This window comes from Crocodylus siamensis, chromosome 2, assembly GCF_052110815.1.
Source record: "Crocodylus siamensis isolate JL-2025a chromosome 2, ASM5211081v1, whole genome shotgun sequence".
NCBI classification, from domain to species: Eukaryota; Metazoa; Chordata; order Crocodylia; family Crocodylidae; genus Crocodylus; species Crocodylus siamensis.
In genome coordinates, this window is record NC_143396.1 from 170,440,853 (window position 1) to 170,453,377 (window position 12,525).

The following is a 12,525-nucleotide window of genomic DNA, read 5'->3' on the forward strand; positions in this document are numbered from 1 at the left end:
GTTTAGGGCATCAAGAGGCAGAACTGACATGATCTTCACTGATTGCCGGCTGCAGAAAAAAAGGTGGGAACAAAATAAACCCCTCTACATGGCCTTCGTTGACCTTATGAAAACTTGTGACCCTGTCAACCAACAAGCACAGTGGAGGATCCTTTTGAAGTATGGATACCCACTGAAATGTATCACCATTCTTTGTTTGCTTCATGACAGTATGCAAGCAGTGGTTCTCAATAATGGATCTATCACAGATCCCTTTCAGGTTCAGACAGGCTGCACCATTACTCCAACACTCTTCTCGATATTTCTTACCACAATGCTACATCTGACCACCAACAAGCTTCCAGTCAGAGTGGAACTAAACTACTGAATGTAGTTTAGCTCCACTACATTTGGGGCTGGACTCGATGATCCTTTGGGGTCCCTTCCAGCCTGAATGTCTATGAAATCTATGAAATCTGTGAATGAATGGTAAGCTATTTAATCTCAGCTGACTGTGAGCCAAAACCAAGACTACCCTGACTTCAATCATCTAACTCCAGTACGCTGATGATGCTGTAGTGTGTGCTCACTTGGAAGTAGACCTTCAGGCAATTGTTGACATCTTTATTGAGGCATACAAGAAAATGGGACTGAAGCTTAACATTCAGAAGACTAAGGTCCTCCATAAACTCTTAATGAGCAGACCCCAGCTCTGGTAATTCAGATTCACAGTAAGACTCTGGAGAACAATGAGAATTTTTTGTACCTTGGAAGCCAGCTCTTGCAGAAGGCTGACATCAACAAAGAAATCCAACATCACCTCCAACATGCAAATGCAGCTTTCAGGAGCCTGAGGAAACAGGTGTTCATCAGCTCCAAAACCAGGCTCATGGTTTATCAGGAAGTCATGACCCCCACCTTACTGCATGGAACTGAGACGTGGACAACATACACAAGACACCTCAAGTCACAGGAGAAGTACCATCAATGCTATATGCGGAACATCTTTTGAATCCAGTGGGTAGAAAACCCAACAACATTAGTGTCCTCTCACAAGCAAACACCACAGCACATCAAGGCAATGATCATTCAATGTCAATTTTGCATGGCCACATCATCCAGATATCCAAATCCAGCCTCCTGAAGCATTTTATTTTCCTATCTCAATCAAGAAATATGCTCATGACGAGAATGGAGAAAGCACTTCAAGGACATCTGCAAGGCCAACTTGAAAAAAATGCAACATTGACTTCAACTCATGGGAGACTATTGCCCAGAACCACCCCAAACGGAGAAAGAGTCTGCTTGCAAGGATCTCAGTACTCTGAAACCTTACAATGACAACAGGAGATGGAAAAATGGGAGTGGTAGAAACAGTGTGTTGCAGACCTGGGGGGTGGCAGTCCAACAGGGATCCTGGGGGGAGCATTAGGACTGCACCAGCAGCCTCCTGGGCTGGAGCTGCTGTACCACTGCCCCTCAGGAACAGCTTGGGGCCATACTCACCACATGAGGGGCCAGCAGCGACCCCTCAAATCCAGCGCCACCAGCAAAGCCAGCCACGCACTTGGACCTGCCTCAAGACTGGGCTAGGCACCATGTGGCCCCAGCACCATGGGTGGGAGGGGGAAGGATGCAGCACACCCAACAGTGGCTGCCCTGCTGGGACTGGACTCCCCTTTCCCCCAGGGCAGCTGGGGAGGGCCCAGCCTGGCAGCACAAAAGAGTCTTCCAAGTCCCAGCCACAGCAACACCAAGTGCAGTGGGAGGCACAGACAGCCCGTTGCACTTCCTGGGCCCTGCCACTGCAGGAAGGCCAAGCAGACTCAGCCTGTGGCCAGGAGTCTCACTGCTGTGGTGGAAAGGCTCCCCCTGATCTCTGTGTGGGGCCCAGCACCTCCCTCCCTCCCTCCCCATGGTAGTGGGAATCAGGCACAAGAGAAGTCTGCATCCCTGGCTGCACTGTAGCCCCAGCCCCTGCCCATGGGGGCAAGAAGCAGCCATGGCTCTACAGCTGGGCAGAGCCCCCAATGGCTTACCTGTGCCCACCATCCCCTGCCTGTGGCTCCTTGCCAGTGGCCTGGGGTTCATGCAGAGCCATGCACACAGCAAGGACATGAGGGGCTGGGGCTGGGGCTGGGGCCATTCCTCTGCAAGTCAGCAAATAGTAAATGGAAAGCTATAAACAGTATAAATATAATTGTTGTTTAACTGTTGACATCCCTAGTCATAGCATACCTTACAAGGTCAGTGGTGGGGATGTTTATACCACCCACACAAGACTTGTATACAGCATCCAATCTGGAGTTGAGATATTCCTGAGCGAAGCTGATTTAGAGCCAGCTGTGACGATCCACCACACCACAATCAGGATGAATGACTGATGTACTTTACTTTCAGCTTACACACTCTGACTTCTTTCTTCTATGCCAGTGGTTCTCAAACAAATTTAGATCCAAGGCACTCTTCAGTGACTCAAGGCACCCCTTGGAAAATGCCAGCTCTTAGTTTTCGCTTGTTTTTTTACTATACAAAAATAACAGAGCAATTCTTCTGTTGCAAAGAATTCAGAAAGGCCACAGCAGGGCAGAATGTTTTTAACACTATGAATTCCTATTTGAAATCTCTGGGTTTATCTTATTATGAATGATGGTTGCACACACCTAATAGTGTTAACATGGCATGACACCTTGAAGCACCTTTGAAAAGATCTCTATTTCCAACAAATGATTCCTGTGGGAACACTAACAGAGAGGAATCTAGGGGTTCTGGCACATGCCCACAGCTGCCCCTCTTCCTGAAAATCTTCCACTCATATGTTACCTTCTAAATTCAACCAATCCTCTGATTTGAATCAATGATACTTCTCAAAGTCCCTCTTCTGGCAATTTTTTTAATTGGTTTTCCTTTTTTTGTAGATCTGAGGCATCAAGCTACAGAAGGTAGTGGTTTCTCCACTTCCTTCCCCTGAGCAGTTCCAGAGGGGTGAACCCATTTGCCATCAGTACTGGCCAGTTTTCCAGCAAAGAGACATGAGGATCAGAAAGAAGTTCTTTTACTGTCCTTCTCATTGGCCATGTCCCCACAAGCAGGAATGTGCAGTTTGTAGTGTCTCAGAGCCTTTTGAGGCGCCACAAAACTTTTGCAGTGCATGTTAATCCATTCTGATATGCAGGGCTGCATATTTGCAGTGTGGCAGCAAAATTAGATACCAGGAAATCCCAGAATCTCTAAAAAAAATAGCAAAAAAAAGCAGTGCAGCACATGTGACAGCAGTCAGCGTGCACCGCCTGAAACTGGAGTCTGGCTGGCTAGAGCCACACTCCAGCTGCCAGCCAGGCTCTGCACACTCAGATAGCTGCTGCTGCAGCCCTTGGAGGCCTCCAGGACACCAGGTAAAGCTGCTGGGGCCAGCCTAGGCATTGACTCCCCTTCCCCACCAAGGGCAAATTGCCATGTGCCACAGCATGCATGCAGGGGCATTCCTGGGGACAAGTAACAGTGGCACAAATATGTGCCGCTACTATTTATCCCAAGGGAAACGTAAGGTCCCACTTGTGGGGATGTGCTCATTATGTGCCGTCTTGCAGTTATTCTGGGGGAACTGGATGCTGCATAAGGCAGAAAAACAGATTAACATCAGAGATGGCCTGTTCCAGTACCTCACACCAGGCAAACATGGGTTTTAACTTTTCCACCATTGCCCTTGATGTGATATTGAACAACCTAGTAATTCCCATGAATCTTGAGAAATGATCAGTTGCCAAAAACTAGGATTCATTTTTCATATTTTAAAAAAGCATGCACTCTACTATGATCTTTTGCTAGAAGTAACTTTTTCAATGGGTTGATTCTTATGTGGGCAAAAAAAATAATTTTCCAGCTTTCTGTTATAGTTATAGTTGCCCAGGCCACCAAACAAACTGCTAGGGCTTTCCCTACAATTTGTAATGCCTTGCTATCTCTCATACAGGCCACTGTGTTTTCAGAGATTTTGAATTTATTTTTTTGCCCACTCCTCCCTGCACTTAGTTATGACTTAGCTCAGTATCTTTTCTGTTTCTTGCTCCGCTCCCCCCAGCCCCCTCCAGTTCTTGTAAGTGTTTCTACAACTTGCAATGTAGCAAGTACTATATCTACAACAATCTCCTATGAGCAGCTCCTCCTGTTGACTCTCTAGTTATGATGTGTCTAGGATCAAAACCCTGGATAGTCCACCTGCTGGGGTGAGCTTAAGTTACAAAAAGATAAAAGAGCAATCAAGAATAAAAACCTCCTGAGTCTCATAGTAATTTCATAGTTTCTAGAGTTGGAAGGGACCTGAACATGTCACCAAGTCCAACCCCCTGCTCTAGGCAGGAATGAGTGCTGGTATCATAATATCCCAGCCAGATATCTATCCAACCTCCTCTTGAAGACCCCCAAGGTGGGGGGAGAGCACTACCTCCCTTGGGAGCCCATTCCAGAGCCTGGCAGCCCTAACCGTAAAGTAATGCCTCCAAACAGTCTCATGTGAGACTGATTCATTCTACACAGCCAAAACTGATGGAGAACTGAGCTCTTAGTGCTTATTCTCTCCGATTACCTGCTTCTCTCTAGTTCCCAATACCTGGAATATTATAGACTCAGAAATTTTCACAATGACTTTGCCTACTTTGGCAAGTGAAGTATGAACTTTCCCAGGTATGCCACGAATCATATAATCATAGAAAATTAGGGCTGGAAGGGACCTCAAGAGGTCATCTAATCTAACCTCCTGCTCAAAGCAGGACCATCCCCAACTAGATCATCCCAGCCAAAGCTTTGTCTAGCCAGGTCTTAAAAACCTCCAAGGATGGAGAGTCCACATTCTTGCTGGGTAACCTGTCCCAGTGTTTTACTACCTTCCTAGTAAGAAAATTCTTCCTAATATGTAACCTAAACTTCCTTGCTGCAATTTGAGACCATTGCTCCTTGCTCTGTCATCTGCTACCACTGAGAACAGGCTAACTCCATTTTCTTTCGAACCCGCCTTCAAGTAGTTGAAAGCTGCTATTAAATCCCCCCTTGGTCTTCTCTTCAGATGAAATAAACCCACTTCCCTCAGCCTCTCATCATAAGTTTTGTGCCCCTGACCCCTCACCATTTTGTTACCCCACTGCACTCTCTCCAACTTTTCCACATCTTTTTTGTAGTGGGGAGCCCAAAACTGAACACAGTACTCCAGCAGTGGCCTCACCAGTGCTGAATAGAGGGGAATAATCACTTCCCTTGACCTGCTGACCACACTCCTACCAATGCAGCCCAGTATGCTGTTTGCCTTCTTGGCAATAAGGACACACTGCTGGCTCATATTCAGTGTATTGTCTACTGTAACCCCCAAATCCTTTTCTGCAGAGCTGCTGCCCAGCCAGTCAGCCCCCAGCCTGTGCTAGTGCATGGGATTGTTCCATCAAGTGCAGGACTTTGCATTTGTCCTTGTTAAACCTCATGAGATTCCTTTTGGCCCAATCCTTCTATTTGTCTAGGTCATTCTGAATCCTAGCCCTACCCTCCAGCATATCTGCTTCATTACTCACTGAGGCTCCTTCATCTGAGTTGCTATTTACACTTTCTTTGATGTGGTCTGGCCCCTTCTCTAGCAACGATCTGGCCTAGAAATCTGATTCTGTCTTTTGCAAATTCACCCTTATCATTACTTCTACTTTCTCCAGTCTTTTCAGGTCACACTGTAGCTAAGGATAGCATCCACCTTAGAAGAGAACCCTCTTCCAGACCTTCCAGGAGTTACTATTTTCCTCTAGGAAATTCCAGGACCAGCTGATATGTCAAATAATTGTCAAGTGAAACAGAGTACTGTGTCCAGTTTTGGGCTTCTCACTACAAAAAAGATGTGGGCAAATTGGAGAGTCAACAAAAATGGTATGGGGTCTGGGGCACATAACTTATGAAGATAAGGTGAGGGAACTGGGTTTATTTAGTATAGAGAAGAGAATACTGAAAGGGGATTTAATAGTAGACTTCAACTACCTGAAGGATGGTTCAAAAGAGGAGGGAGCTAAACTGTTCTTAATAGTGGCAAATGACAGAACAAGGAGCAATGCTCTCAAGTTGCAGCAAGGGAAGTTTAGGTTAGATTAGGAAGAATTTTCTCACTAGCAGGGTACTAAAGCACTGAAACAGATTACCCAGAGAGGTGGTAGACTCTCCATTCTTGGAGGTTTTTAAGACCTGGCTAAATTAAGCCTTGGCTGAGATGATCTAGTTGGGGATGGTACTGCTTTGAGCAGGAGGTTGGACTAGATGACCTCCTGAGGTCCCTTCCAGCCCTAATTTTCTATGATATTCTAATTTTCTATGATTCTGCAATCTTCATTCTGTGTTGTAGACTCACCTCAGCAGGTCTCTCTGGGCACTCCCCATTTTCAAAACTCTTCTCAGACTGTTTAACTGCTATCTCTGTTAAGCTTTTATGTTGTTCTCATTTGGTTGTTGTGTTTGCTTTGATTTTTCTTCCCCACTTTGCTTGGGTAGGCAGTTCATCTTTAGTTAATCCATCCTCTAAAATCATGCACCCAAAAAATGAACTTTTTGCCAACTACTCAGTTGGTCTAAAAAAAGATATTACATCTACCCAAAGAACCTTGCCTGCCTGTGGAGATCATATATACCCAAGACACTTGTGGGGTTTACACAGATTCTTACCTCCTTTCTATTGCCCCCCTAGTAGCCACCATAAATTATAGTGCTAAATGTCCAGTAGTTTGATTGCAGAGATAAGAGATAATCCCCAAGTGAGATTAGATCTCTTTTGAAGGTGAGAGTGGTCTGGGATCTGCCTGCCTAATAAACCACCTTTTTCTGCTTGCCATACATCTGTGGCTGAGATTAGATGAGGAATCCAGGGAACAGCCCCCTCAGTCTGAGACAGAGGGTTCAGTGTCCTATATAATTTTACTACCGAATTATCCTCAGGGCCTTGGTGTTATGTCTTGTCTGACAAGAGGCAGGTAAAGCCTTCCTACACTACCTACTGCCATGCTGGGTTACTGATGTTAGATTGGCTCCAAGAGGGAGGAGTGTCCCACACACAGAGTGTCACCTTTTGGGTCAAGAGAGGTAAGGCCAACTGTACCTGAGTTTTACCTAGATATCTGCCATCCAGCTGTTTGTCAGCAGAATGTTGGGCTACTTCAGCTTTTGAGACTGAAGTAACCCAACGTGATATCGAGACAAAAGCCATTACTCAGCTGTAGCCCCTTCTTATCCCCAGCTATCCAGGCCTTTCTCCACTCTGAGATGAGGAGGAGTCCAACTTCACTGCAAAGTGCTGCATTGTGACTCTGTCCCAGAGCTTACAAGTTCTTCTCTTTCCTTCACATGCCATACATTTGCCATTGCCTCCTATTCCCCTTCTCTAAAGATGAACAGAAAAGGAGCTTTATCATGTTTGGTGGCATTGACAACACATATTTCCCTGGGAGTTCCAGCTGGATGCTGGTCTCTGCTTAAACTTACTGGCAAATCAATGTAGAAAGGTACATCCCACCACTTGGTCTTTGCCCCTCATACTGTCACCTGAGACTATTGGAAAAGAAACGCCAAATAGGAATGTGATGCCTGAGAGCACCAAAGAGAGCTCAGCCTAGAGTCCAGATAGGATGAGGAGCAAGGAGCTATAGCAACGCCTCTAATGGAGCCATAGGCAGTGGGGTAGAGCAGGGTAGATAACTGGTTTTCAGCTTTATTCACAACAGAAACCATCTCCAGGAAGGACAAAACTGCCTCCTCTTCATGGGGAAATGCATAATGCAGCATTGTTAGTGGTGGGTTGTGAAGGCCAGAACCAGAAGCGTTAAACGAGCAACTTTGAAAGGAAAATCTGTTTTTTTAGGTATCTGAAGTAGTTCATAAGAGCAGTTTCCTGTCTGTCTGAAAGAAGATTTATATATAGCTTTTTGTACTACTCTCCAGACAGCATGAACTTTAAAAAAAGCAGTAACTTATTGTAATGATTTCTAACCTTTAACCCCGTAAGATAACAGCTATAAAGTAACACTATGAATGGCTATATAGCCAAAAAAATAGCAGAAATAAGATATAAAAGAACACGCATGTTAAGTAACCCTTTGGAAGGGCAGAACAGAAGAGTCACTGCTGTCCCACACCCCCACGGATCTCTCTTACTCCCTGTGAGAGCGAAGGCCAGATCCTGACTGAAGAGCCGGCCCCAGTTCTCCTTCCGACAGCCCAGTTCAGAGACATCTGACTTCGCTGTATCAACTTGATGTGCATCTTCTAACCGAGGGACTACCGATAAGCTACTAACCAAGTGAGAACTCTTAGTTAATTTCTTTATCTGTTTTATTATCACTGTCAATTTTATTCTGTATTGTTATGTTGTCTGTTCATTAGCTTAACCTTTTTACTAACTGTCGTATGTGCAAACTGTATCTTTTGTTGTCATAAGTAAAATTTATTCTTTTTTATAAGTGAAATTTGTCATTGTTTTCCTTCCCAACACCACCTCCTCGGTCCCGAACCAAAATAGCCCAGTGGCTAATAAAGTTGCAGTGCTCAGTCTGCAACTAAACTGATATACTCAGTGCCCAGCTGGCCTGTGACAAGGGTTAACAAAGCCTGTATCTTACTGGAGTAACTGGAGTGATGAGGGTCACCAGTTTGTGAGGCTGGGAAAAGGCAAAAAAACCCCTCATCTGATCTCAACCACAGACATATGGCAAGGGGAGAAAGGTGATCTCTTAGGTAGGCAGATCCCAGACTACGCTCACCTTCAAAAGAGGTATAATCTCACTTGAGCTTCCAAAATTCAAACTATTGAACATTTAGCAGCACGGTTTATGGTGGCTACTAAGGGGGGATATAGAAAGGAGGTAAAAGTCCTTGTGAACAGAAAATGGAAACCCTGCAAGTATTTTGGGTGTATGTAATCTTTCAATGAGGCTGAGACCATTGCCCATAAACAAAATGTATTGTTCAGGACAGCTAGATCAGACAGTTGTCAGGCACAGGGCCTATAGGAACAACTGAGGAGACCCTGTTTTATGCCGTATGGGGAAGGTGAGGACCCTGAGCCATTAAGAGGTGTAGGTGCAGAAGACAGTAGCAGCAAGAAGAGATGAGCTGGCAGCTCCCACTCATCAGATAGGTGGCAGAGGGAAAGGGAGTTTATTCCCAGCAGCCTATGTGACAACAATATTCCCAACCTCAACAAACTCATCCCCAGTCATGGGGTTTTTGTGCTTTCTAGAGGAACGATGGTACCCAATGCTCCTTCATTTCTGCACTTCTCCCTACTGCACACAGCTCGAGAATTATGGCCAGGGACGAGCAACAGAACTATCCTGCCTCTTGCTGCCTCTGGGCTCCCTTAGAGCTGTGCTTCCCGTTTCTGAGCTGCTAACTGCTCATATCCCCTCACTCCATTTTGTAGCCCTCACTACAGAAGTGGAAATGGAGACGAGGTGGGAAAGGAGGAGGGAAAAAAGGACAGTAATAGAGAATGTAAGGCAGGTCCCCATAGTATAGGGGCAAGTAAGCATAGGTCAGGGCAGTCTCCATTTGGGCAGTCTGGGAGAGATGCACATTTTCATGTGCAGTATAGGACTTCTCAACCTGAAGTTATCATACACATGGGCAATGTGTGTGCGACTCGGAGGTGTGGGGTTAGAATTTCAAAGACAAATTATTTGATTTTTTTTTAATCATAATTTGGAAAAACAACCTCATCATTATTTGGGAGTCTGACTCATGATTTCGGATCTTCAGAGGCTGGCAATTCAGTTCTGCCCACAAGGAAGGAAAAACCAGGAATTTTGTGCCAAGCACAGGGATTCTGGGAGGCCCAGATTGGCTTTTTTTTTTTAAAGGGTCACGAATGGCTTTTTCATAAAACTTGTTTTTTTAACATTAAAACCATGCTGGAATATATTACTCTAGCTTAAAATGCAGACATATTACTAAAAATAGTTAGGATCCTAACTTCAGTAGCCACAAAGGAAGCGTGAGGGAGGGCATGGGAGACTTACCAACTTCTCCCAGGCCTGACAATATCTGTGAAAGGCACTGGTGTTACTGCTTTCCTCAGGAGCTCTCCAGGCTGCAGGCCCAGAGGGTGCTCCCCAGCTCTCAGGACTTACTTACTTACTGCACAGGCTTGCCCTGCTTTCTAGCATCTTCAGGCTCAGGCTGCTCCAGTGCCCAAAGGTTGCTGTTCAACCCTTCTAGCTGGACTGACTTCCTGGCCTGGATATTAGTGCTCTTCCTTAATCTGGGGAAAGCCCCAGCTGGGTCAGCTCATACGTCTGGCATGTACTTTGGGGCCAGGAGAGGATCCTGTACTTACTGTTCCTCCAACATACGAGGGTGAATGGTGAGGCAAGCCTGAGAAGTGGGTACAGCAGGGTTGGAGTGAGGTTGAGGGGCTCTCTGAGTTGGGGTGCAGAGCAAAGAGAGCTTGGAGACATTTTTCACACCACTTCATAACCATAGGAATTGCCACACTAGATCTGACCTGCATCTCAGGTAGCCTAGGGTTGTGTCTCCCGCAGCCAAACACCAGCTGCTTCAGAGGAGAGATCCAAATAGTAATTGTGGAATAACCTGCCCATGGCACAAGCTTCTTCCTGCTCCCTGTTTGAGGCTGCCTGGTCCCCTGAAGTGGGAGAATTTACAGCCCAACTATATTTCTTTAGCCTGTCGTTATATAACTCTGGTTATTTTCAGCATCCAGGAAAATACCAGGTCATTTTTTGGATCCTGCCAAACACAAAGACTCAAAGATTTATTGTGACAGTTGCACAGGCTGCTGGTATGCTGTGTAAAAATTCACCACCACTTGGTCATTTGGTGAATACATATATATACTCAAGTGCACATAGGTCACAAGGACATCAGAAGCACTAAAGTCCAAACCTCCCCCTATTACCGACCAATCTTGATTGCTACCAGAAATACTAGATTCTGACTCTCAGTGGCTCTCACCTTGAACTCACAGCATTTTTGTTTCAAAAACACTCTTCTTCTGGTGAAAATATGCCTGGTTTCACTCAACATTTTGAACAAAAGAAAACTTTCCAAATAGTTTGGTTTTTTCACACCTTTGGGATATAAGCAAACACAGGATAAGCCATGGATTCTGTGGTGGCATTTGGATTTTTCTGTGCACCATAAGCTACTGGCTGAAACTGTTTTAAAACAGGGGGTCAGTAAGGGGCTGTGGAACAGATGCTAGTGACTCTGGAATACAGCTCGTCAGGGGCAAGGTTAGATATAAAATAGGCATTAGGGATGGATGGAAAGCTATTACCTAGCCCACATGCTATAGAACACTTCACTTTATGCTCTAGTGCACAATAACCATGAAGCCAGCTCCAGGGCTCATCCCAATCCTAGTGCTAATCTACTGCTAGCCCCAGCCCTAAACCTACTTTCAGGGCAGACTCTCTACCTCTGCAAAGGACCTAACAGGGCCCAGGACACTCAGAATACCAAACTCACTGCCAATCATACTGACCAAAGCTATCTCTTTGCTTTCCTGTTCTCCCTTGTCTGTTGGCAGGCACGTGTTTTCTCCTGTCTTAAGTTCAGAATGTAAATTCTTGGAAATTCAGAGACTGGCTTTTTGTTCTGGCTGTATAGCACTTAGTGCCATGGCATCCTGGTCCATGCCTTGGGCTGCTAGGCACTACCCCAATTCAGATGACCAATTATAATAATACCCTTTCCTGGGAGATAGGGGGAAAGGTCCATGGCAGGGAGTGGGGTTAGAACCGGGTTGGAAGTAGAAGGTGAGATTAAACCAAAGTAGTTCCAAGCATAAGCTCAGACCTTCATGCCAAGCTCATTAACCCCTTGAGCCCTAGGTTCAGCCATGTGAATATATACATGCTGGCACAAGGAAGATGCAAGTGCCCAAGAAAGGTGGCTGTGGTCCCAGGTGCTCCCTTGCCTGAGCAAAGGAAAGACACATTAGTTGACCCTGGAGCACAGGCACTCTGTGGAGCCAGGCCACATTGGTCAGCTCAGCCTCTGGCTGAAGAGCAGCCTCCCTTTCCATGAAATCCCTCAGCCTGTGTTGACATCCAGTGACAAGAACTGGTATCATAGCCTCTGTGGAAGGACCCATAGTCAGGGTCCTGTGGGGCAGACACCTTCCCCCACAGAGTAAAAGTGAACGAAGGTAAGGTCGTAGTGAGTTCTGCCCTGAGAAGAAATGCCATCAAAGGCTTCTACCGTTCTTCCCAGATCACACACAGCTGTAATAGGAACTGGTTTCCAGCCACAGGGTGCCACAGGTTCATCTCAACAAAGAGATGAGGAGACGGTGAAATGCCAGAAATGGATATCCAGCTCTATATTCCTGCAGCTCTACCACCTTCCTGGGGTCATCCCCTGTACAAAGACCAGCTGGGGAAGCCAAATCCAGGTTGGATGGAGGAAACAGCACCAGGAGAAGGGAACATTCAAAGGCAAGCACCAGCTGTATAATGTCAGAGGTGTCAGCCCCAGATTCACTGAGTCCACCCAGGCAGGGCCCACCATAGG